The sequence below is a fragment of the Rhinopithecus roxellana genome, chromosome 15, assembly GCF_007565055.1.
Source record: "Rhinopithecus roxellana isolate Shanxi Qingling chromosome 15, ASM756505v1, whole genome shotgun sequence".
NCBI lineage: Eukaryota > Metazoa > Chordata > Mammalia > Primates > Cercopithecidae > Rhinopithecus > Rhinopithecus roxellana.
In genome coordinates this window covers 109,697,694-109,721,067 of record NC_044563.1, presented here as the reverse complement: position 1 = coordinate 109,721,067, position 23,374 = coordinate 109,697,694, and positions in this window count along the sequence as shown.

The window sequence follows — 23,374 nt, the reverse complement described above, 5'->3', positions numbered from 1 at the left end:
TCAGCATTTGTGTTTGAGGTCTTGGCTCTAAAGATTAAGCATGGAAATTCTTGATAAAGGTAGAAAAATTAAGCCATATCACAAGAACATCCTCCCCCAAATACCTCACAAAATAAAGAAAAGGTGTTTTGAAAGGAGCATAAAATTTTATTAGTTATACAAAGAAAAGTATAATATCATTGTCAAAAAATTAAAAGTAACAAGAAAAGAAAAAGAAAATCCTAAGACAACTCAGCGATATCTTCCTTAATCTCACCACTCCCCTGAATAATCAATGCTGGAGAAAGAATGCGAGCAGGTATATTTCTGAGAATTTTCACTATGATCCTCTCATTTAAATAGAAGCAAAATGAGGCAGTAACAAGGCAGCTCAAGGAAAGTTATATGAAATACCAAGGAGAGAAAAGCTCCTACCTGCCTGAGCAGAATCTCAAGACATTAGCAAGGGCAGGTAAACACATAAGAAGTTACCATGTTAAAGATCCCACATGGCACTGAGAGAATGAATTCTACTACCTAGACCACATATAATGATAATATATGTATTTAAAATAAATAAAAGTCATAAAAAGTAAAAAGGAATAATTTAAACTGTATTTGAGATGAAGCATTTTTTACAAAGGAAATCCTAAGAAATCTAAAAATTGACGATTGTAATTAATATGTAAACTTAGCAAAGTCACAAGATGAAAGGTTAATAGTACAGAAAAATCAATTATATTTTATATGTCAGAGGGAAATAATTAGAAAACAAAAATTTAGATAAAGTGTTATGGACAATTGCATTAACAAACAACATTTTTATAATTAGATAGACTAGAATATGTGTAGGATTTCTACATTGAAAACTATGACACTGCTGAGAGAAACAAAAGAAGAATGAAGTAAGTGGAGAAATATACTATGTTCATAGATTGAAAAACTTTAATTATTAATATTTTATTCTCCCCAAGTAACCTATAGATTCAATGCAATTCCAGTCTCAGTCTCAGCAGGCTTTTCTGTAGAAATTGACAAGGTGATTCTAAAATATATATGGAAATGCAAATGACTTAGAATGTCCAAAACAATCATAGAAAAGATCAACCTTGCAGGACATATGCAAAGTTTGAAGACTTATTGTAAAGCCGCAGTAATTAAGACAATGGTATGTGGATAACGATTTTACTAATTTTCTAGGAGTATGTAACAAAGTACCACAAACTGGGTGTTTTTTTACAACAGAACTTTACTGTCTCACAGTTCTAGAGGCTGGAAGTTGAAATCAAGGTGTCAGCAAGGCCCTGCTCCTTCTGATGGCTCTAAAGGAGAAATTCTTTCCTTCCTCTTCTTAGCTTCTGGTGGTTCTTGGCAGTCTTTGGTGTTCCTTGGCTTGAAGATGCATCACTCTGCTATCTGCCTCTGTCATCACATGGCTGTTTTCTGTGTGTCTCTGTCTTCACATGTCATCTTTTTATAAAGACGCCAGTTATATTAAATGAGGGGCCCACCCTACCCCAGTATGACTTCATCTTAACTTGTAAAATCTGCGACAACTCTATTCCGAAATAAGGTCACATTCTGAGGTGTTAGGGAATTTAGGTTAGGACTTCAACATATGTTTTGGGGGTAACACCATTCAACCTTGTTATAGAATCAACAAATAGATCAATGGAACAAAATAGAGAGCTCAGAAACAGACTTCTAATTATGCAGTTATTTTATTTTTCAGCAAAGATACCAAAGCAATCCAATTTCCCATGGGAAATAATTTTATTTTAAATAGATGGTGCTGGAATTACTGAACTTCTATGTGAAGCGCCCTCAAAAATACTTATACAACAATGTTCATAGCAGGTTAATAGCTAAATATTAGAGACAGCCCAGGTGTCTGTCAATAGGAAAATAGATAAAGAAACTGAGCTATAATCATGTTATGAAATACTACACTCATATTACCCTATTATCAAAAGTAACAAACAACTGCTACATGCAACAACTTAGTTGAACCTCAAAAGGATGCTGTGTGAAAAGAGTACATACTGTATGATTTCATTTATATGAACTTCTACAGGGTTCATTTAGGTAAATTAGGTGAATTTAAGCTAAGGTAAAAAAATCAGAAGCATGGTAAAGGGTTCAGTGGCTGGAGTGAATGGGAAGAGATTGGAGGAACTTTCTGGAGTGAATGTAGCACTTTCTATGTTGATAGGTATTTCAATTAAACATGTGTATGCATCTGCTAAAATGTAGTGAATGTACTTTTAAGATTTGGGCATTTTGTTATATGTCAACTTTTCTTTCAAGAGAAAATACTATAAATAAATACAGAACTATAGTTAATGATATGCACGCTGAATTATTTTGATAAAAGTGAACAGTTGTTAGTCTACTTTGACATGTGTCAAAAAAGAGAGACTGATGGATAAATATAAGTATGGATAAATCGATAAATATATGTTAAAACAAATATGATAAAATGTTTAGGATAGAATCTAAGTGTTGAATGTATGGGGCATACACTGTAAAATTATTTCTACTTTTTGTACACTCAAACTTACCTGATGGTGTATGTTGTCCTACACACCAGTTATTCATTCAATGAATATTTATTGAATGTTTACTATATGCCAAGCACCATTCAGGATAATAGGAATAAAACTGTGAATGGAACAGACAAAGCCCTGCCCTTGTGGAGCTAACATTTTAGTTGGGAGAGACAGATAAGAAACTGATTTTTTAAAAAATGAAATATACAACATGTCCAATGTTGGTAAAAGCTATAGAGAAAAAAATAAAGCAAGGAAAAAAGAATGAGAGTTACAGAGAAAGGTGGTGTGTATATCTGTGGAGGTTACTATTTCATAAAGCCCTCAATGATAGAATGACATCTGAACAACTGTCTGTAGGAATGAAGAAGCAAGCCACAAGGTTATCTGAGGAATGTTTAAGGCAAAGGAATTAGCAGGAGCTCAGGCTCTGAGGCATGAGTCCCCTTGATGTATTCAATTAAAAGGAGGCCAGTGTGGCTGGAGCAGAATAGGAGAGAGACAGGGTAAGGAGGGATGAAGGCAGAGAGGTGATAAAGCCCATCACACAGGGCCTGCAGGCCATTGTGAAGGCTCTGGCTTTTACTCTAAATGAGATACAAAGGTCTGTTTTATAAACCCTATTTATAATATAAGGTTTTAAGAAGTTGACTTTGGCAGCTCAGTTGATAAAGATGGGTGGTAGTGGGAGTGAGGAAATGCAGGGTCCAAGGTCAGAAACAAGAAGGTCACCTGGGGGTTATAATAATCTGAGTGAGAAATGATATTGGCTTGAACCACAAGAGCTAACGGTGAAGGTGATGATAAGTGATTAGACATGTCACCAGACTCTGGATATATTTTGAAGATATATGTAATTTGTAGTGATACATGAAAAAAAGAGGAGACTGGCATGATAAAGATTTTGGCCTGAGAAAATAAAAGGATGAGGTTGCCAGTACCTGAGCTGGGGAAAGTGTGAGTGCAGGTTGGGAAAAAGAAAGGCGCTCAGGTTTGGACATGAATGAGATAGATGCCTATTAGACATTCAAATACAGATGTTAAGTAGGCAGGTGGGTATACAAGGCTGGGATCAGAGGTGAAGTCTGAGCTACCAATACAAATTTAGGAGTTGTTGGCAGAAAGATGACATGAAAGTCATAAAATGGGATGAGACCACTTCAGGAAGGCATGAGTGTAAATAAAGTAGTCTGAGGATAAGGCCCTGGCTGTTCAACCGTTGAAAGCATGCGGTTGATAAGAAAGAACCAGGAAAGGAGTCTGGGAAAGACTGACCAGGCAAATGTGATGTTTTAGAAGAAATTGTTTCGCCTAGGATAGAGTGATCAATCATGTCAAACACTGCTGTGGGGCAAGTAAGATAATAAGAATTGGAGTTAGTGATATGGAGGTCATTGGTAACCTTGGTATGGGACAAAAGCCTTCAAGACAGAACAGAAAGAGAGACTTAGAGACAGCTGGAATAGATTATATTGTAAAGGAGAGCATGTGCCAGTGACTTGACTAGATAGGAATGCAGGTCCAGGAGAAAGTTTTTTTAAAAAAGAAGATAAGACAATATATTTGTGTATTTATGGCAATATCCAATAGAGTGGTCAAATTTCATAATGTAGAAGGGGAGAATTGCTGAGTGAAGTTCTTGAGTGGTGAGGTCAGAGATCTAAAGTATAAATGGAGCATTGGCCTTGTATAAAAACATGGAGAAGAACAAGAAGAAAGGAAAGATATGTAAGTTCAGATGCAGGTGGCTGGAGGTGATGGGAACATGTAGAAGCACTCTTCCAAATGCTTCTATTTTCCTTGTGAAATAGAAAGAAAGATCATCAGCTGAGAATGTGGGTGAGATGAAGTTGCATAATAGGCCTCTGCCCAGAGAAGCTCTCACCCTAGAAAAAAAGACATATATACAGCCAGTTACCCCCATGATGGGTAAGAAAATGGAAATTTGAAAAAAGTACTATGGAAACACTGAGGTGGAAGTGATTATGGTACAGTTGTTTGGTCAAGTGAAAGTTATGTCATGTTTTTTTATGTAGCGATAACATTCTCCAGGCAGTAATAATATCCTAGAAAAAAGAAATTACATGAGCAAAGGTTCTTTTCTCCCTTCATGTCAATAAAAGTATTTTAAGCAACACTGTATTGAACATCCTGTTAGCAAAATCTTTACTCAAATCCTTAACTATTTCCTTAGAATAAATTTCTAAAAATGTAATTTCTGGGTCAAAAACTTATTTTTTGGCTTTTGATGTATTCAGAAAGACCTCTGGATTTCATAATTAGAAGTTTTATGGATGATTACATAAAATTTTCACAAGTAATTCAGTTTGACCAGTAAAAGGTAGAGGATATTCTGGATTATGACAGATAAGACTACAAAGAGTAGTTTAAATAAGATTGTTAGGGAATTTTAAAATATGGTAGATTTTATCCTATGGAAAATAGAAGCCCTCAACATCCTTAAGTAGAGTGAATAGCACTGTTTGTGCTATTACGGACATAACTTTAGGGACCATCTGGAAGATGAAGCAACTTCTAGCAGACAATCTGCTCAGGTATGATTCCTACTGGCTGCTGACTGCACCCCTCCTGAAGACTCCACTCTGTCCCTTTTCTGGCTATGACTCTCCCTATAAAATGAAGGGTTCGTGGAACCAAAGGAAAGGACTTGCCGAGGAGCCCATATCCTTCCTTCAAGGCCATGCTTCCAGACCTAATAGTTCCCTGCTCAAATAGCCTTGAACGTGCTTCAAGGGACTGCAGACACCTTTTCCCTGGGTCCATCCCCCTGAGGATGAATCTCCTGCATCTCTGGGAGAGGTAGCCAAGCGGCATTAGTTTTTGAGAAGTATGGTGCAGCTTGGATGTGTGGGCTGGGATATTTACATATGTGTGTCTGCAAGACATTCTTGGTGCAAGATGAAGCCAGGGGTAGGAAGAGAAGAGGGAGCATTCCTGGAGCATGGTAGGGGACGGTTCTTCCTGAGCTTCCATGTCGTAAGATGCTGGAGAATTCCAAATTGTAACCTGCCCTTCTCTGTTGTTTTCAATGTTTATTTGTCAAGGTAGGGGGTAGAACAATTGTATTTAATAGTATGTGAATTTAATTTATACATTTTAAATACATGTATTTAGAAATATGGAATGTGGACCTTTATTTTAATTCTTGCTCTGAGCTCACCTGAGTGTCCCCCAACTCTATGCCTTGTCTTGCAACCTAGCATGGTTTGGGGTCAGATATTCCTTGGAACTCATTCCTTATGGAAGGAGCAAGAAAAAGGTTAACCATACCACACTGACTCCTTGCCTGCAGATTTGGACAGTTGGCATTATTTAACTTGAATGAATCAAGCTATATGGCTCAGGACTTTTTATTTCATGCCAAATCGGTGGGTTGACAGTGCAAAGGAAGCTCAAAAAGGTCCTGGGTCTTGGCTACCTGTCAGAAACCCCATGAATTTGTGGTTTTGCATGCCTGATTTTTCTAAAACTCTTCTTTTGGTAAACCAGTTTGAAGTTTTTTTCTGATGTCATTGTAGTTTCCAATCTGGCACAATCTGGTTTTAACTTTGCCACAGAAGTAAACTGTGGCCAAACTGGGATTCACATGGCAGGATCTTATCAAGCTGAACATAGCATATCACTTGCCCTCATGTAGCTCACAACCATAGACAATGATGAGACATGCTAAAATAAAAATACAAAGGGCAGTAAAGTAAATTCCAGACCAAAGGAGCCTCCATGGACAAAACCTCTGGGAAAGAAACAAGTTCTTGACATTTTGACAAATAGAGGTTTTGGGGGATAGGTGAGTGATAAGGAGAAATCAGACAGAGGGAACAGTTGAGCCCAGGCATCACTGTGGCTCTGTTCAGGGGATAATGATTGGTTCAGTGCTGCTGTAGCAGTGTGAGTGGAAGGAGTGGGTGAGTTCCCCATGCTAGCTCTGGCCTCAGGGGCCTTCCTATAAGCTATTCTATCTGCTGAGATGCTCTTCCCACCCATGCACCACAAAAGCTTGCCAAGTATCTCACAGAGCTTCTATCTTTCCTTCATGATACTCATCACAATGTAGTTAAATAATTAATGATGCAATAACTTGTTAACATTTGCCCCCTTTGCTAATATGTACATGCCATGAAGAGCAAGATTGTATTCACCTTGTTCATGGTGATATTCCAACTACTCAACATGGAAATTTGCACAACATAGGCATTCTAAAGAAACCTTGGATCATAAATAAATGTATGAATGAATGAGTTAATAAATAACATATATGTTAATTAACAATACATTAATTGATTGATAAGGCTGAAAGAGTGGGTTGCAGTTAGAATGTGGAGGTACCTGAATGAAATTCAAAAGAATTTGGACTTCATTTGCAAACAATGCTGTTTTATTCTTTTCTTTTACAAACTCAAATAAATATCCACTTATGTGTTATTTTCTGCCAGGCACTGTGTTAAACACTGAATGTAAAATGATAATTAAAACACTCTGACCGGATCTTGCAGAACAGTAGGAGGTAACAGATAAAGAAATAACTGTAATAAAACAATGTGAGAGATCTTTATTAAAGCTGCATTCCAAGTATTTCAGAACACAGACAATGGACTAATTTATTCTGCTTCAAGAGGGAGTAGGGCAGTGAATGTCCCCTGGAAGAGGCAACACCTCATCAAGGAATTTAAAGATAAGTGGGGGTTTTACAAGAAGGAAAAGAGGGGAAAGGACATTATGGGGATTTATATTTTCAGCAATATAGAAGACTAGATAGTGTAAAAAAAAATCTTCTGGGAAAAAAAAGCAAGAAGAAAAAATAAAAAAAAAGAGCACCAGATAAAATATAACGTAAAACTCTTCTAAGCAACATAGCTGCTATTACAAGAGAAGAAGAGAATCTCTTAGATGTTGTATTAGTCTGTTTTCACACTGCTGATAAAGACCTACCTTAGACCGGAAAGAAAAAGAGGCTTACTTGGACTTACAGTTCTACCTGGCTGGTGAGGCCTCAGAATCATGGCAGGAGGAAAAAGGCACTTCTTACAAGGTGGTGGCAAGAGAAAAATGAGGAAGAAGCAAAACTGGAAATCCTCAATAAACCCATCAGATCTCGTAAGACTTAATTCACTATCACGGGAATAGCACAGGAAAGACCAGCCTCCACGATTCAATTACCTCCTCCTGGGTCCCTCCCACAACACGTGGGAATTCTGGGAGATACAATTCAAGTTGAGATTTGGGTAGGAACACAGTAAAACCATATCAGATGCTAAATGCAAAGTTGAAATATAAAGCCATGGAGATGTTAGCAGTAAGTCTGTCAACTTCTCCAATAATCTATAACCTAGCTTTGTTTACTTGTTTGTTTTTGACACCTGCATTTATAACAAATGAAGACAAGGGATAAGGGATGAAGAATGCTTGAAGTGGAAGTTGGGACAGAGATTCTTACATAAAATTAGGATCCTGAGAGGGGTGCTCCTTCAGTGAAATATCATCTATGAGAAAAAGATATACCCAATAAGAGGGGCAAGGAAGGAGGTGTTTCTCAGCTTTGGCTCTGAATAGAGGGAAAAATTGTTTTCCTCAAGGGTTCATATCTACAAGTGGTCTTCCTATGGACTTGGATTCTAATTCACATTCTCTGTTTGGTACAAAACACCTCAAACCAAATATTAGTTGTTCCCGAGTTCTTTCAAGTACTGGCAGGAGCAAACACTAACCCTCTCTAGTGGATTGCCATTGAAAACCAACCACAAGAATATCCATAGGTAATGTTTTAATGATCATATAAGTAAAATCAAAATATATATGAGAAAATAAACCACTATAAGTGAAAAATAGGCCCACAAAGACTGAAAATACTTGACTCATAGACACAGAATAAAAATTGCACATTGAAAATATGATAAAAAATATGACTAGGCAGATTTGGATAACAATTAAATAGAACTTCTAGAAATAAAAAATGCAGTAATGAAAATCAATATTCTTATAAAAATTAATATCTCCTAACTGGGGTTAATTATTTAATTTGAAGATAGATCTGAAGAAATTACCCAAAATGCAGCATACAGAGATCAAGATTTAGAAAATATAAAAGAAATATTAATAAACATGGAAGGCTGAAAGGGAAAATGGGGTTTGCAATACACTAAGAGAAGCTAATATGTGTCTAATTGGTGTTGCAAAAAAAAAATTTAAAGGAAAGATTAGGAGAAAGCAATATTGAGAAGACATACACTAAGAATCTCCCACATTTTAAGAAATATATCAGATTCAGAAAGTTTAACAAATTGCAAGCAGAATAAATATAAAGAAAATCAATAGCTAAAATCATTGCAGTAAAATGCACAGTGCCTAGGAAGAAAAGAAAGTCTTAAAAACAACCAGGAAGATAATCGGTAAAGACAGGTAATCTACAAGCAATTAGACTGGGATTAAACTTCTGAAAAGACATAATGAAAGACAGAGCACAGGAATATCTTTCCACATTGACAGGAAGTAAATATCAACATGCACTCAAATACCCAGCAAAACTAAGTTCAGGAACCTGCTGGAGAGATTTTACTTCTGGAGATGCAGTGTGAGGGAATTTGAAGAACTTCTCTCCAGTGAAACTACCACAACTGGAGAAAATTATTTTTAAAACCATCCATTTAAACTCTCAGAAATTGTCTGGAGGTTATACAGCAAATAAAGCAACATTTATTTATGAAAATTTACTAAGTCTCAGTAAAAACAGTGAAAGTCTTAGCACCAGAGCCGTGACTTGCTTCTTCCTTGTCCCCAGCTCAGCGTGATGTCAGTACCATTCTGGGTGGTTTGGCAAAGAAGACAAGGCTTCCTCTTTCCCAAGTCCTCAGTGAAGGGCGACATGTCATAGCCAGAATAATCCCCCCACTGCCAATATCCACATTCTGTTTCCCAGAACCTGTGAATATGTTACCTTACATGGCAAAAGGAACTTTGCAGAAGTGATTAAGTTAAGGATATCGAGAGAAGAGGAGACTAGCTTGGATTACCCAGGTGAATCCAATGTAAACAAAACCTTTTAAAGTTCATTAACTCAATGTGTTAAAATAAAATCTGTTCACCAAAGGGCATTATAGAGTGAAGGACAAGCCACAAAGCAGGATAAAATATATGCTATATGTATAACCTACAAAGAATTAGTATCCGGAGTATCTAATATATAAAGAACTTCTACAAATCAAGAAAAGAAAAAATAAAAAACCTAATAGAAAAGCAGCCAGAGCTATGAATAGGCATTTCATTCAGGAGGTAACACAAATAGCTAATAACCTATAGAAAGGGGCTTGACCTTGTCAGTTGTTAGGAGAATGCATATTGAAACCACAATGAGACACCACTTCACATTGGAAAAAATGTAAAACGTTCACAACGCAAGTGTTGTCTAGGAAGTAGAGTAATACAAACTCTCCTATGCACAGGTAATAGTATAAATCAGTACTTCTTTACCTAGTAAAGTTGAAAATGCTCCTCAGTATAGGAAACAGTAATTCTACTTCTAGGTATATAATGTAGAGAAACTCTTGCTCATAGGCCCCAAGAAAACATGAATAAAATTATTTATGAGTAAAGGTGGCTTATAACAGTTTAACATTCATGTAAAGGAGAATTTATAAATAACTATTAAAAAAAAAGAAAAAGGCAACACTTGGTAGCTTTTGTGTATTGATGACAATGCTTCTTACCATGAGCTTTAAAGATAGGCAGAACTGGGTTTGAATCCTGGCTCAATTGTTTACCAGCTATATGACCTTGGGCAAGCTGTTTATATTCTCTAAGCCTTGGTCTTTGCCTCTGTAGACTGAATCTATGAGATCTATTTTACAGATTGCTGTGAGAATTAGGTATAGCATACGCAAAACACCTGGCACATAGTAATGCTCTATGAATGCTAGCTGTTATTACCGCTCTATTGAACATAATGGAGTGACCCACTAAGAAAAGAAGGAAGAAGAAAAGTACCAGCTATCTACTGAGCATCTCAAACATTTCAGTTACTCTCCAAAAGAAGGAAAGATAAAGCCTTGGGGGCTGGGTAACTTCAAATCAGAAAAGACTCTTCCCTTCAAGTAAGATGTGAAGTGTGGGTATGAGGGTGTGGTGGAAAGAGCACAGGGTTTAGAGACTCAGGATCTGCATTTGAGTCCTGCCTCCACTACATATTGAATCTAAGGACCACATACCATTGGGCAAGTCATTTAAATTCTCCAGATCTCAATTTAGTCTATGTAAAAATGAAATAATAGTGCACCAGGCTGCTATGAGAATTAGGAGAGAAAATAAGCACAAAAACTCCACTCTGAAAAGAATTGTATGAAAGCCTTAAACTCAATAGCAACAATATATTTCTTTTTATTTTCACCCCTCTCTTTACAGGATTCTTCCCTCTGCACCTTTTTGGCACCCAACATTCTATTGCTGGTTCTGGAGGCTCCTGTTTCCTTGAGCTCTCCATCCTATCCATCAAAATTACCCATCCCAAATCCTATATCCTCAGCAACTTTCTAGACAACTGGCTGATTTGAAGAACCAGTTCATATTCGTCTATCTTGTTATCGTGTTGGCTAGTATGTAGGCACTTTAAAGACAAACCTGGGTCATCTTTGTCTTGTTATTGTGTTGATTATTATGTAGAGACTTTAAAGACGAACCTCCAAGAGGGAAAATTCTTTAATGAAAATGCTCATAAATGCTCAGATTCATAGATGTTGTGGCAGACTGTTGGGTAAGACCCATAGGGTCAAACAAGGCTTCCTTAAATGACACAGCAGAGGCATCTGGAACAATAGAAATAATGTTTGAATAGCATTTTATGCTGCACAAAGAACTTCTGTATCTGTTGTCTCAGTCCATGTTTACATCAATCCTGGGAGGGAACACTTGAGATAGGGTTTGTGATGCCCAGTTTTGTAGATGAAGAAATTGAGGTTTAGGAGGTTAAGAAACTATCAACCACAAAGTCACACACCTATCTAGTGGCTGAGTTTAGCCACACCTTTCTAGTGTTTCTCCTCCCTATCTAGTCTCTAGAACATTTGGACATACCTATCACCTGGACCACCCAAGAAAATGTGTGGAGTCATCACAGACCAGTTCTTCTCTTTAGTGTTTGATGTTCCCATTTCTTAGGTGGTCATACTAGTGCCAGCTAGCAGCCTAGAAACAAAACATTACAAACTGCTGCTCTTTGTACACCCCAATACATGCCACTAACACCCCATAGGTTGGTTACTCTGGATGCAGAAAAATCCAGCTTCCCAACACAGGCTGAAAGTAAGTGGTGAGGGGTAGACCTGTGGGCCTTCTACCTTCCCTATCCTTTTTCACCATTCTCCATGTTTTTCCCATCTAGAGCAACAGGTAGTTATCCCTTTCCATCAGTAACTATATTTTTTTATTTTTTCAACTTTTATTTTAGATATAAAGGATGTATGTGCAGATGTGCTAAATGGGAACATTGCATGATGCTGAAGTTTAGAGAACAGATCCTGTCATCCAGGTAGTGAGCACAGCACCTGATAGTTTCTTTTTTTCACTCTCCCTCCACCCTGTCATAGTCCACAGTGCCTATTGTTTCCATATATATGTCCATGTGTGATCAATGTGTAATTCCCACATATAAATGAGAATATGTGGTATTTGGTTTTCTGTTTCTGCATTAATCTGCTTGAGATTATGGCCTCAAGCTCTATCCATGTTGTTGCAAAGAGCATGATTTTATTTTTTATAGCTGCATAGTGTTCCATGGTGTATATGTACCACATTTTCTTTATCCTATTAAACATTGGCAGGCACTTGGGTTGATTCCACGTCTTTAGTATTGTGAATAGTGCAGAGATGAACTTATGAGTGCATGTGTCTTTTGGGAGAATGATTTATTTTATCCAATAATGGGATTTCTATATTGACTGGTAGCTCAGATTTAAGTTATTTGAGAAATCTCTAGACTGCTTTTTTCAGTGGCTGGACTGATTTACATTCCCACCAAAAGTGTATAACTGTTTTCTTTTCTTTGCAACCTTGCCAGCATCTCTTATTTTTTGACTTTTTAATAATCAGCATTCTGACTGGTGTGAGATGGTATCTCATTGTGGTTTTGAATTGCATTTCTCTGACAATTAGTGATAATGAGGATTTTTTCATTTTTTTGCCACTTGTATGTCTTCTTTTGAGAAGTGTCTGTTCATGTCCTTTGCCCATTTTTTAATGGGGTAATTTGGTTTTTGCTTGCTGATTTGCTTAAGTTCCTTACAGATTGTGGATATGAGGCCTTTATTGGATGCAGTTTGTGAACATCTTCTCCCATTCTGTAGGGATTGTCTGCTCTGTTGATAGTTGCTTTTGCTCTGCAGAAGCTCTTTAGTTTAATTAGGTCCCACTTGTCTATTTTTGTTTTTGTTGCAATTGCTTTTGGGGACTTAGTCAAAAATTATTTGCCAAAGTTCATGTTGAGAAGAGTATTTACTAGGTTGTCTTCCAGGATTTTCATAACTTGAGGTCTTACATTACAATTTTTCATCTACTTTGAATTAGTTTTTGTATACGGTGAAAGGTGGGAGTCCAACTTCAATCTTCTGTATATGGCTGGCCAGTTATCCCAGCGCCATTTTTTGAATTGTGTATCCTTTCCCCATTGCTTGTTTTTGTTGACCTTGTCAAAGATCAGATGGTTGTAGATGTGCAGCTTTATTTCTGAGTCTTCCATTCTGTTCCATTGGTCTATGTGTTTTTGTACCAAAACAAAACTGTTTTGGTTATTTTGGCTTTATAGCGTAGCTTGAAGTCGGGTAGTATGAGATTTTGTTCCTTTTGCTTAGGGTTAGTTTGGCTATTTGAGCTGTTGTTGGTCCCGTATTAATTTTAGAATAGTTTTTCTAATCCTATAAAGAATGACACTGGTAGTTTGATAGGAATAGCATTGAATCTTTAAGTTGCTTTGTGCAGTATGGACATTTCAAATGACATTGATTCTTTCAATCCATGAGCATGGAATGTTTTCCCATTCATTTGTGTCATTTCTGACTTCTTTCAGCAGTGTTTTGTAGTTCTCTTTGTACAGGTCTTTCATCTCCTTGGTTAGCTGTATTCCTAGATATTTCGTTTTCTTTGTGGCTATTGTGAGTGGGATTGTGTTTTTTATTCCACGTGAACCCTGGACGCTGTTAGTGTATAGAAATGCTACTGATTTTTGTACATTGATTTTGTATCTTGAAACTATATTAAAGTGGTTTATCAATTCTAGGGGTCTTTTGGCAGAGTCTTTAGGATTTTCTAGACACAGAATCATAATTGTCAGTAAAGAGAGATTGTTTGGCTTCTTGGTTTACTATTTGGAGGCCTTTTATTTCTTTCTCTTGTGTGATTGCTCTGGCTAGGACTTCTAGTACTATGTTGAATAGGAGTGGTGAGAGTGGGTATCCTTGTCTTGTTCCAGTTCTCAAAGGGAATGATTCGAGCTTTTGCCCATTCAGCATGATGTTGGCTGTGAGTTTATCACAGATGGACCCTAGCTATCAAAGAAAAAGAAAGAGAGAAGATCCAAATAAACCCAATCAGAAACAACAAAGATAATATTACAATTGTTCCCACAGAAATACAAAAGATCCTCAGAGGCTATTATGAACAACCCTGTGCCCAAAAATTAGAGTGTCTAGAAGAAATGGATACATTCTTGAAGCACACAATCTTCCAAGATTGAATCAGGAAGAGATTGAAACCTTGAAAAGACCAAAGACGAGTTCTGAAATTGAATCAGTAATAAAGAACCTACCAACCAAAGCAAAGCCCTAGACCAGATGGATTCATAGCCAAATTCTACCAGACATACAAAGAAGAACTGATACTAATCCTACTGAAACTATTCCAAACATCAAGAAGGAGGGGCTCTTCCCTAACTTTTTCTATGAGGCCAGCATCAGACTGATACCAAAAGCTGGCAGAGACACAACAAAAAAAGAAAACTTCAGACCAATATCCCTGATGAACACAGATGCAAAAATCCTCAACAAAATACCAGCAAATTGAATCCACAGCACATCAAAAATTAATACACTGCAATCAAGCAGGCTTTATTCCTGGGATGCAAGGCTGACTCAATATACACAAATCAATAAGTGTGATTCACCACATAAACAGAATCAAAAGCAAAAATCATTTGTCATCTCAATAGAGGCAGAAAAAGCTTTTGATAACCTCCAACATCGCTTCATGATAAAAAAAAAAACCCCAACAGACTAAGCATTGAAGGAACATACCTCAAAATAATAAGAGCCACCTGTGACAAACTCACAGCAACTTTAGAAATGATAATTAACCAGTCCTCCTAATGACTTAATAATCATGCCTTGCGTGTCAATGGACCTGGTGTTTTCAGGCTCCCTTGCAGTCATTAATTAATCCTGCACCAGCTGCCTGGAGGTGTAGGTCACCTTGATTACCTTCAGGGTGTGGCTGAGTCACTGAGACAGGCCTGGGATCTGCCTAAGTTCACCCAGCAGTAGCTGTAGCCCAGTCACCCCACTGGCCAGTGGTAATCAATATATAAAGTCAGACATGTCCTCTGCCCCTTCCTTCCCAGGACCCAGTGCTCTCATACTGCCTTGCTTGGCATTCCACCTTCCTTGCGTTAAGCCTCTCATCCAAACTTATGTGTCCTGGATCCCTAAGGGCCACGTTAAATAACAAGAAGTGATCTAATACAATAGTTTATATGAATGCATTACTGATTAACATGATTGCACTCATTTCCCCAGAGGTATGTGCATTTTAACAGAGGGTCTTCTGCAACTCCAAAACTTTAATCCATGGGGATGAATTTCTAATGGCAGAATTCCAGGCATTTGTCACTATCACTAGACAAGTTATTTTAGCAAAGGAGCTTTTCAGGGAAAAGTTCCTCACACCACCCTGGCCATGTAGCTTGAGTGTCTTGCTGGCTCTGTCCCTAAACCCCTTGTCTTGCCCTGGCTTAGTCATTAGTTCCCTCTCTAGGGACAAGAAAGGAGCTGGCTACTTGGATGTAGGTGCAACACATTAATAAAGAGCTGGAAGTTGGTTCTCTCTTAATTAATTCCACCTGAATCCACATTCCCTTAAACAACCAAACCGTGTGCCAAGCCAGCATTTGCCCTGGTGTGATCTGGGCCAGCCCAGCATAGGGTACCAGATTTGGGGATGCTCAAACTTATGACTCATGGAAGCTCAATGCATGTATGTGTATGTGTGAGTGTGTATGTGTGTGTGGTGTGGTGTGTGCGTGCACACATGCGCATGTGCTTGTGTGTGAGGCAAAGCAGCAAAGGTGACCACCTGAGGGATGAATCCTGCCTAAGCCACTCTAGCTTAATGGCCTGAGGAGCTGAATGAATAAAGATCAATAAAGTGCAGATGCAAGATAATGACAGTTGAGCTTTAAGTTCTCAATTATGTGTTCTCATCAGAGGTTAAGGGGGCACAGGGATGCAATGGCTAATCCCAAAACATTTACAAGGTTTAGCAGTAACCTGGATGACTTCTTATTTGTGCTTGAACTATGATTATTAAAAAGGAATTGATTGGGATTGGAAATCAAGAGGGCCAGGCAGGCCTGGGGGAGCCTAGGATCTTGGAAAACCATCTTGAATAGTGGTTTTCTTGAAGCTCCATCTCCAAAGGGGAGGTTTAAAGCACTTAAACGTAAGGATGGAACCAATTGGCTACAAATCATTTCAGTTGATGCACTGTGACAATTCTGAAACAAACTGTCTTATTCTGGACTTTGTCAGTAACTGGAGTTGAAGGACTTGAAGATTCTCAAGGTAACATCTATGAAAAATGGACTTTCTCTTTTCGTTCATCTTTCCACATCCTGAATTCACCCCTTAAAAGTTACGTAGACACATGGCAATTCTCTGTGCCTCAGTCTGTTGTAATTTGGCAAGTTTTTGTGATGATTAAGCAAGGTAAAAATAATTATGATTCTTGTCTATGATAATGATAATTGCTAACATGTATTGAATATTTACCATCTGCTAGCTTACATTTCTGTAGCCCTTCAAAGAAAATGGATACTTGCTGGTTAAATCTGGCATATGTGTTTTCCCCTTTTCATATGCTTTTCAGCTTAGAATTACAAATTCTGTAAAAATCAATAATTCTGCAAGGATACTTGCTTTTGCTTTATTTACACACACACACACACACACACACACACACACACACACATTTGTGCCCTTCCTGCAATTCTCTGGAGATACGTTCTGAATACTTGACCCCAGTTCAATTATGTGCAACATACATTTCTGTATTTAGGGCCCAAAATTTGTACATTGAGAAGTGAAGACCCAGAAATAGCAAGCTCACTGCCTTGCATCATAAAAAAATATGTGTTGGTGAAAGCATCTGGGGAAAGAAGAGGCGCCCAACCCTCTTTCAGGACATGGGAACATGATTTTATCTGAGGACTGGTCTTGGTACTGTCCCTTTGTCACCCATGGTTAAGCACCATTCCTGGCCAAGTTGCCGGTGGATGGAGGGGGAGCTTTTGTAGACTAGGTTCTCCCTGCATGGTACCATAAAGGTCTGTGGATGTGGGAAACTCACAAAATCCATGAGATTGGCATGGGAGGTAAGGAGAGGAGGCTGGCAGAGTTCGCCCACAACTCACCTGTTTGGTTCTCCCAGATTCTGTCCCCTCAGGGCAGGTGACCCAATCATGGTCCAAGAAGGACTTGGCTGGTAATACCAGTAATAGCACCCTTCATTAAATTTTAAGCACTTTAAATTTTCTCAGTCAAGTCTCCTAACAACCCTAAGATATAGGTGCTATTGTTAGCAGCTTCACTTCACAGTGGAGGCAACTGACATTTACAGAGGTTAAGTAAAGTAAGCCCACGGTCACACAGCCAAGTGGCAGAGCTGAGACTCAGACCTAGGTCTGACTTTACAGCCCCCATGCTCCTTCCTCTCTCCAGCAACATGCTGCCTCACCAAACTTGCCCAGTCAAACCTGTCTCTGTTTCCTGTCCTGCTGCTTGTCCCAGGGCTACACTCCCCCCACCATGGGCATACGTGGCAGGGACTTCCCATCCTCTTTCTGTATGCTCAGCCCTCGGCTGGAGTCCCCTCAATAGCCCATTCCCCCAACTCTGCCTGTTGGAATTTACTCATCCGTCAAGCCCAGCTAATGTCTTCCCTGGTCTTCCCATTTGGAATGACTCTTTCCCTCCTTGGCTCAAACTCAGTGAATTGTGAATAAATAAGTAAAATTTATACACATATATAACGTATACACACATATATAGTGTGTGTGTGTGTATATATATATATATATATATATATATATATATTTTTTTTTTTTAAAAACAGTGATAGGAAGAATAATGATGCCCTTCCCCCAAAGATATCCATGCCCTAATCCCTGGAACCTGTGACTATGTTACCTTACATGGTGAAAGGGACTTTGCAGATATTGTTAAGATTAAGGCCCTAGAGATGGGGAGATTATCTTGGGTTATCCAGGTGGTCCCAACTTAATCACCAAATCTTTACAAGTGAAAGAAGGCCCGGTGTGGTGGTTCATGCCTGTAATCCCAGCATTTTGAGAGGCTGAGAAGGGTGGATCATGAGGTCAGGAGTTCAAGACAAGCCTACCCAACATGGTGAAACCCCGTATCTCCTAAAAATACAAAAAATAACTGGGCATGGTGATGTGTGCCTGTAATCTCAGCTACTCAGGAGGCTGAGGCAGAAGAATCACTTGAACCCGGGAGGCAGAGGTTGCAGTGAGCTGAGATTGTGCCACTGCACTCCAGCCTGGATGACAGAGGGAGACTCTGTCTCAAAAAAAAAAAAAAAAAAAAAAAGGAAAAAAGTAAAAGATAAAGGCAGAAGAGTGGGTCAGAGACATGTGACATGAGAAGGACTTGACCCATCATTGTTGGCTTTGAAGATGGAGGAAGGGGGTCATGAGTAAAGGAATGTGGTGGCCTCCAGAAATTAGGAACAGTTCTCAGCTAAATCCAGCAAAAAAATGGGACCTCAGTCACACAACCACAAGGAAGTGAATTCTGCCAACAATCTAATAAGCAGATTATAGAGCCTTCAGAAAGCAATGCGGCATGTCAACAGTTGCGTTTTTATTTTGTTGAGATCTGTGTTAGAATTCTGACCTACAAGACTGTAAAATAATCAGTTTGTGTTGTTTTAAACCACTAAGTTTATGGTGATTGGTTACAGCAGCAATAGAAAAGTAACATACTTTCATTGGGTTTATTTTATAATACTATAACATTGGTGCCAGTCTACTACTGTGATTGCTTGAGTATGCATATATTTCTCTCCCTCACTTCTTATTGGACTTAAGTCTTAGTTATTTTTATATTTTTCTCCAGAGCTTCAAGTAGCACCTGGATTTTATTGCACTGCCTGACATCATTTATATTACCTGAGTGACCGCTATATGCACAGCATCATCTTGGGTGCAGAGAAACAAAGTCAAGTCAGTGGGGTAGTCTGCTAAGCACGTCACAGAAGTCTGGGGTTTCACTCTTCCCAGACACATGAGAAGAAGATTGTATGTTTCTGCCTTCTCAAAGTCCAGTGTGGCCATGTCACTTGCTTTGGCCAAGAGCTGAGAACAAATGCTTTATCCTTCTCTCCTTTCTCTGCAGTGTGCTACCTGGCAACATTTTAGATGGTGTGGGGTCTGGCAGCTTGCATCCTTTACTGACTGTGGTATGTAGAATCCATTGGCTGGCTCACAGTGGACATGTATTGAAAGTGAGAAATAATCTTTTTGTTTCGATAGCTCAGATTTTGAGGTGGTTACCACTGCATAATGTAGCCCACCCTGACTGATAAAGTCAGTTTCTGCCTTTCAGGTTCTTACAATTTTGGAGAAGAAAAATCAGGCATACACACAAGCAACTACTCTATAGAAGAGAAAGGCTGGGATTGACTATAAGTGTTGATGGTTTAATATGTGTCCTTTCAAACTTTATCTACAGTCACACACAAACACATCTGTAGGTATGTAAGTCTGAGAAAATAAATGCTTCTTTTTATGAAAATGGGATGATACTCTACACATTATTTTGTAATTTGACTCATTGACCCTCAAAAGAAAAGCCGCTTAGCCTACAAAGCAAGTGATAAGGCAGGCAGTGTCCCTTTTTAACAGATAAAGAAACTGAGCCTCAGAGAGGTTAAGCAACCTCTTCAAGTTCACTCAGCTGGCAAGTGATGGAATTGGGACTCGAACCTGGAACTCTCAGTCTACAAAGTCAGCAAATAACACATCTCCTACCTCCACAGAGTAGGACATGTGCACAAAACACCTTAAACATACAAGATGATGCATGTTGAGTGATCCATCAGCACTGTGGATTGCATGTGTGCTAAGCGTTCCAGATGAAGAACACTTAACACATATGGGCTGGAGTGATGGGAGAAAGACTTCACAAAGACATGGGACCGAGCTCAGCCTCAGAGGCAGGGCAGGACTTAACTAGTTGAAGTGGAAGGTCTTTATTCATTCATTCATCATTTGGTAACTTACACAACAGCCATTTATTAAGTGTTTGACACGGAGGAGGCATTGTGAGAATCCAGGCAGGGGACATGATGGGGACAAAGCCTTGGAGTTTGGAACATTCAAGAATGAGAGGATGACTGGACTGAAAGACTAGGGTGGGAAAAAATGGGTAAAAAGGCAGGATAGGCAGGTAGGGAAATAACCAGAGATGCCCTCTGGGTGCCCTCCACCACTACTGCCTAAAAAATAACTCCAAACTTTGGAAGAATTTTGAATGTTACCATGAGAATTTAAGAACTCAACTCTCCATGCAAAGCTAATACAAGATGATGGGGTGGGGTTGGAGGGCAAGGTGGAAGATGGGGAAAAGCTACAATTTTCCCTTAAAATGATTTCACTAGTTGCGAACTTCAGTTTCACTCATCCACATTGGTCCAGTGCATTGCTGGGCACTCAGTGAGATTCAGAGGAAGAGGGACACAGCCCAACACGGCCAAAGACAGTAGAGTCCACAAGGCAGTATACAGTTGATATCTAGTTGATGCTAGAATGTAAGCTATAGACAGAAGGACTGGAGGGGTTGAAAGAGCCCTCTGTACCAGATGAAGCTTGTACTGGAGTGATGCAGACCTGGTGCCAGTCCCAGCTCTGCTCCTTCACATGAGATGCTGGGCAAATTATTGAGCTCAATTTCCTCTTTTGAAAAATAGAGATAACATCTAGCCTGAAGAGTTACAGGGACTGGGAAATAGCACATATGAAAAAGTCTGGATTCCCAGGCAAGATGGCCGAATAGGAACAGCTCCAGTCTGCAGCTCCCAGTGAGACCAACACAGAAGGCAGGTGATTTCTGCATTTCCAACTGGGGTGCCCAGTTCATCACATTGGGACTGGTTAGACAGTGGGTGCAGCCCATGGAGGGCAAGCAGACACAGCTGGGAAGCAGAAGGGGTCAGGGAACTCCCTCCCCTAGCCAAGAGAAGCCATGAGGGACTGTACCGGGAGGAACTGTGCATTCTGGCCCAGATACTATGCTTTTCCCACAGTCTTCACAACCTGCAGACCAGGAGATTCCCTCCAGTACCTACATCACCAGGGCCCTGGGTTTGAAGCACAAAACTGGACAGCTGTTTGGGCAGACACTCAGCTTGCTGCAGGAGTTTATTTATTTTTTATTTTTATTTTTTTCATGCCCCAGTGACACATGGAACGCCAGCGAGACAGAACCGTTCACTCCCCTGGAAAGGGGGCTGAAGCCAGGGAGCTGAGTGGTCTTGCTCAGTGGATCCCACCCCCATGGAGCCCAACAAGTTAAGTAAGATTCACTGGCTTGAAATTCCTGCTGCCAGCATAGCAGTCTGAGGTCAACCTGGGATGCTTGAGCTTGGTGGGGGGAGGGATGTCCATCATTACTGAGGCTTGAGTAGGTGTTTTCCCCTCATAGTGTAAACAAAGCCATTGAGAAGTTCAGACTGGGTGGAGCCCACTGCAGTGCCACAAAGCTGCTGTAGCCAGACTGTCTCTCTAGATTCCTCCTCTCTGGGCAGGGCATCTCTGAAAGAAAGGCAGCAGCCGTGTGACATAGCACCTGGGAGAAGGGGCAGCTGTGGGCACAGCTTCAATAGGCTTAAACGTTCCTGCCTGCCGGCTCTGAAGAGAGCAGCAGATCTCCTAGCACAGTGCTTGAGCTCTGCTAAGGGACAGACTGCCTCCTAAAGTAGGTGGATCAACAGACACCTCATACACACTGGCATCTAGTGGATGCCCCTCTGGGATGAAGCTTCCTCTGCTTCCAGAGGAAGGATCAGGCAGCAATATTTGCGGTTCTACAGCCTCTGCTGGTGATACCCAGGCAAATAGGGTCTGGAGTGGACCTCCAGTGAACTCCAGCAGACCTGTAGCAGGGGGTCCTGACTGTTAGAAATAAAACTAACAATCAGAAAGCAATAGCATCAACATCAACAAAAAGGATGACCACGCATAAACCCCATCCAAAGGTCACCAACATCAAAGACCAAAGGTAGATAAATCCATGAAGATGAGGAAAAAACAGCACAAAAAGGCTGAAAATTCTAAAAACCAGAATGTCTCTTCTCCTCCAAAGGATCACAACTCCTTGCCAGCAAGGGAACAAAACTGGATGGATAATGAGTTTGATGAATTGACAGAAGTAGGCTTCAGAAGGTGGGTAAGAACAAACTCCTCCAAGCTAAAGGAGCATGTTCTAACCCAATGCAATGAAGCTAAGAACCTTGATAAAAGGGTACAGGAACTGCTAACTAGATTAACCAGTTTAGAGAAGAACATAAATGACCTGATGGAGCTGAAAAATACAGTATGAGAACTTTGTGAAGCATACACAAGTATCAATAGCTGAATTGATCAAGCAGAAGAAAGGATATCAGAGATTGAAGATCAACTTAATGAAATAAAGCACGAAGACAAGATTAGAGAAAAAAGAATGACCAGGAACTAACAAAGCCTCCAAGAAATATGGGACTATATGGAAAGACTAAACCTACATTTGATTGGTGTACCTGAGAGTGATGGGGAGAATGGAACCAAGTTGGAAAACACTCTTCAGGATATTATCCAGGAGAACTTCCCCAACCTGGCAAGACAGGCCAACATTCAAATTCGTGAAATACAGAGAACACCACAAAGATACTCCTCAAGAGGAGCAACCCCAAGACACATAATCATCAGATTTACCAAGATGAAATGAAGGAAAAAATGTTAAGGGCAACCAGAGAGAAAGGGAAGCCCATCAGACTAACAGTGGATCTCTCTGCAGACACCCTACAAGCCAGAAAAGAGTAGGGGCCAATATTCAACATTCTTAAAGTAAATAATTTTCAACCCAGAATTTCATATCCAGCCAATCTAAACTTCATAAGTGAAGCAGAAATAAAATCCTTTACAGAAAAGCACATTCTGGGGGATTTTGTCACCACTAGGCCCAGGCATGCCTTACAAGAGTTACTGAAGGAAGTACTAAATATGGAAAGGAAAAACCAGTATCAGCCACTGCAAAAACACATCAAAATGTAAAGACCATTGACACTGTGAAGAAACTGCATCAACTAATGGGCAAAATAACCAGCTAGCATCATAATGACAGGATCAAATTCACACATAGCAATATTAACCTTAAATGTGAATGGGCTAAATGTCTCTATTAAAAGACACAGACTGGCAAATTGGATAAAGAGTTAAGACCCATCAGTGTGCTGTATTCAGGAGCCCCATCTCATGTGCAAAGACACACATAGGCTCAAAATAAAGGGATGGAGAGAGA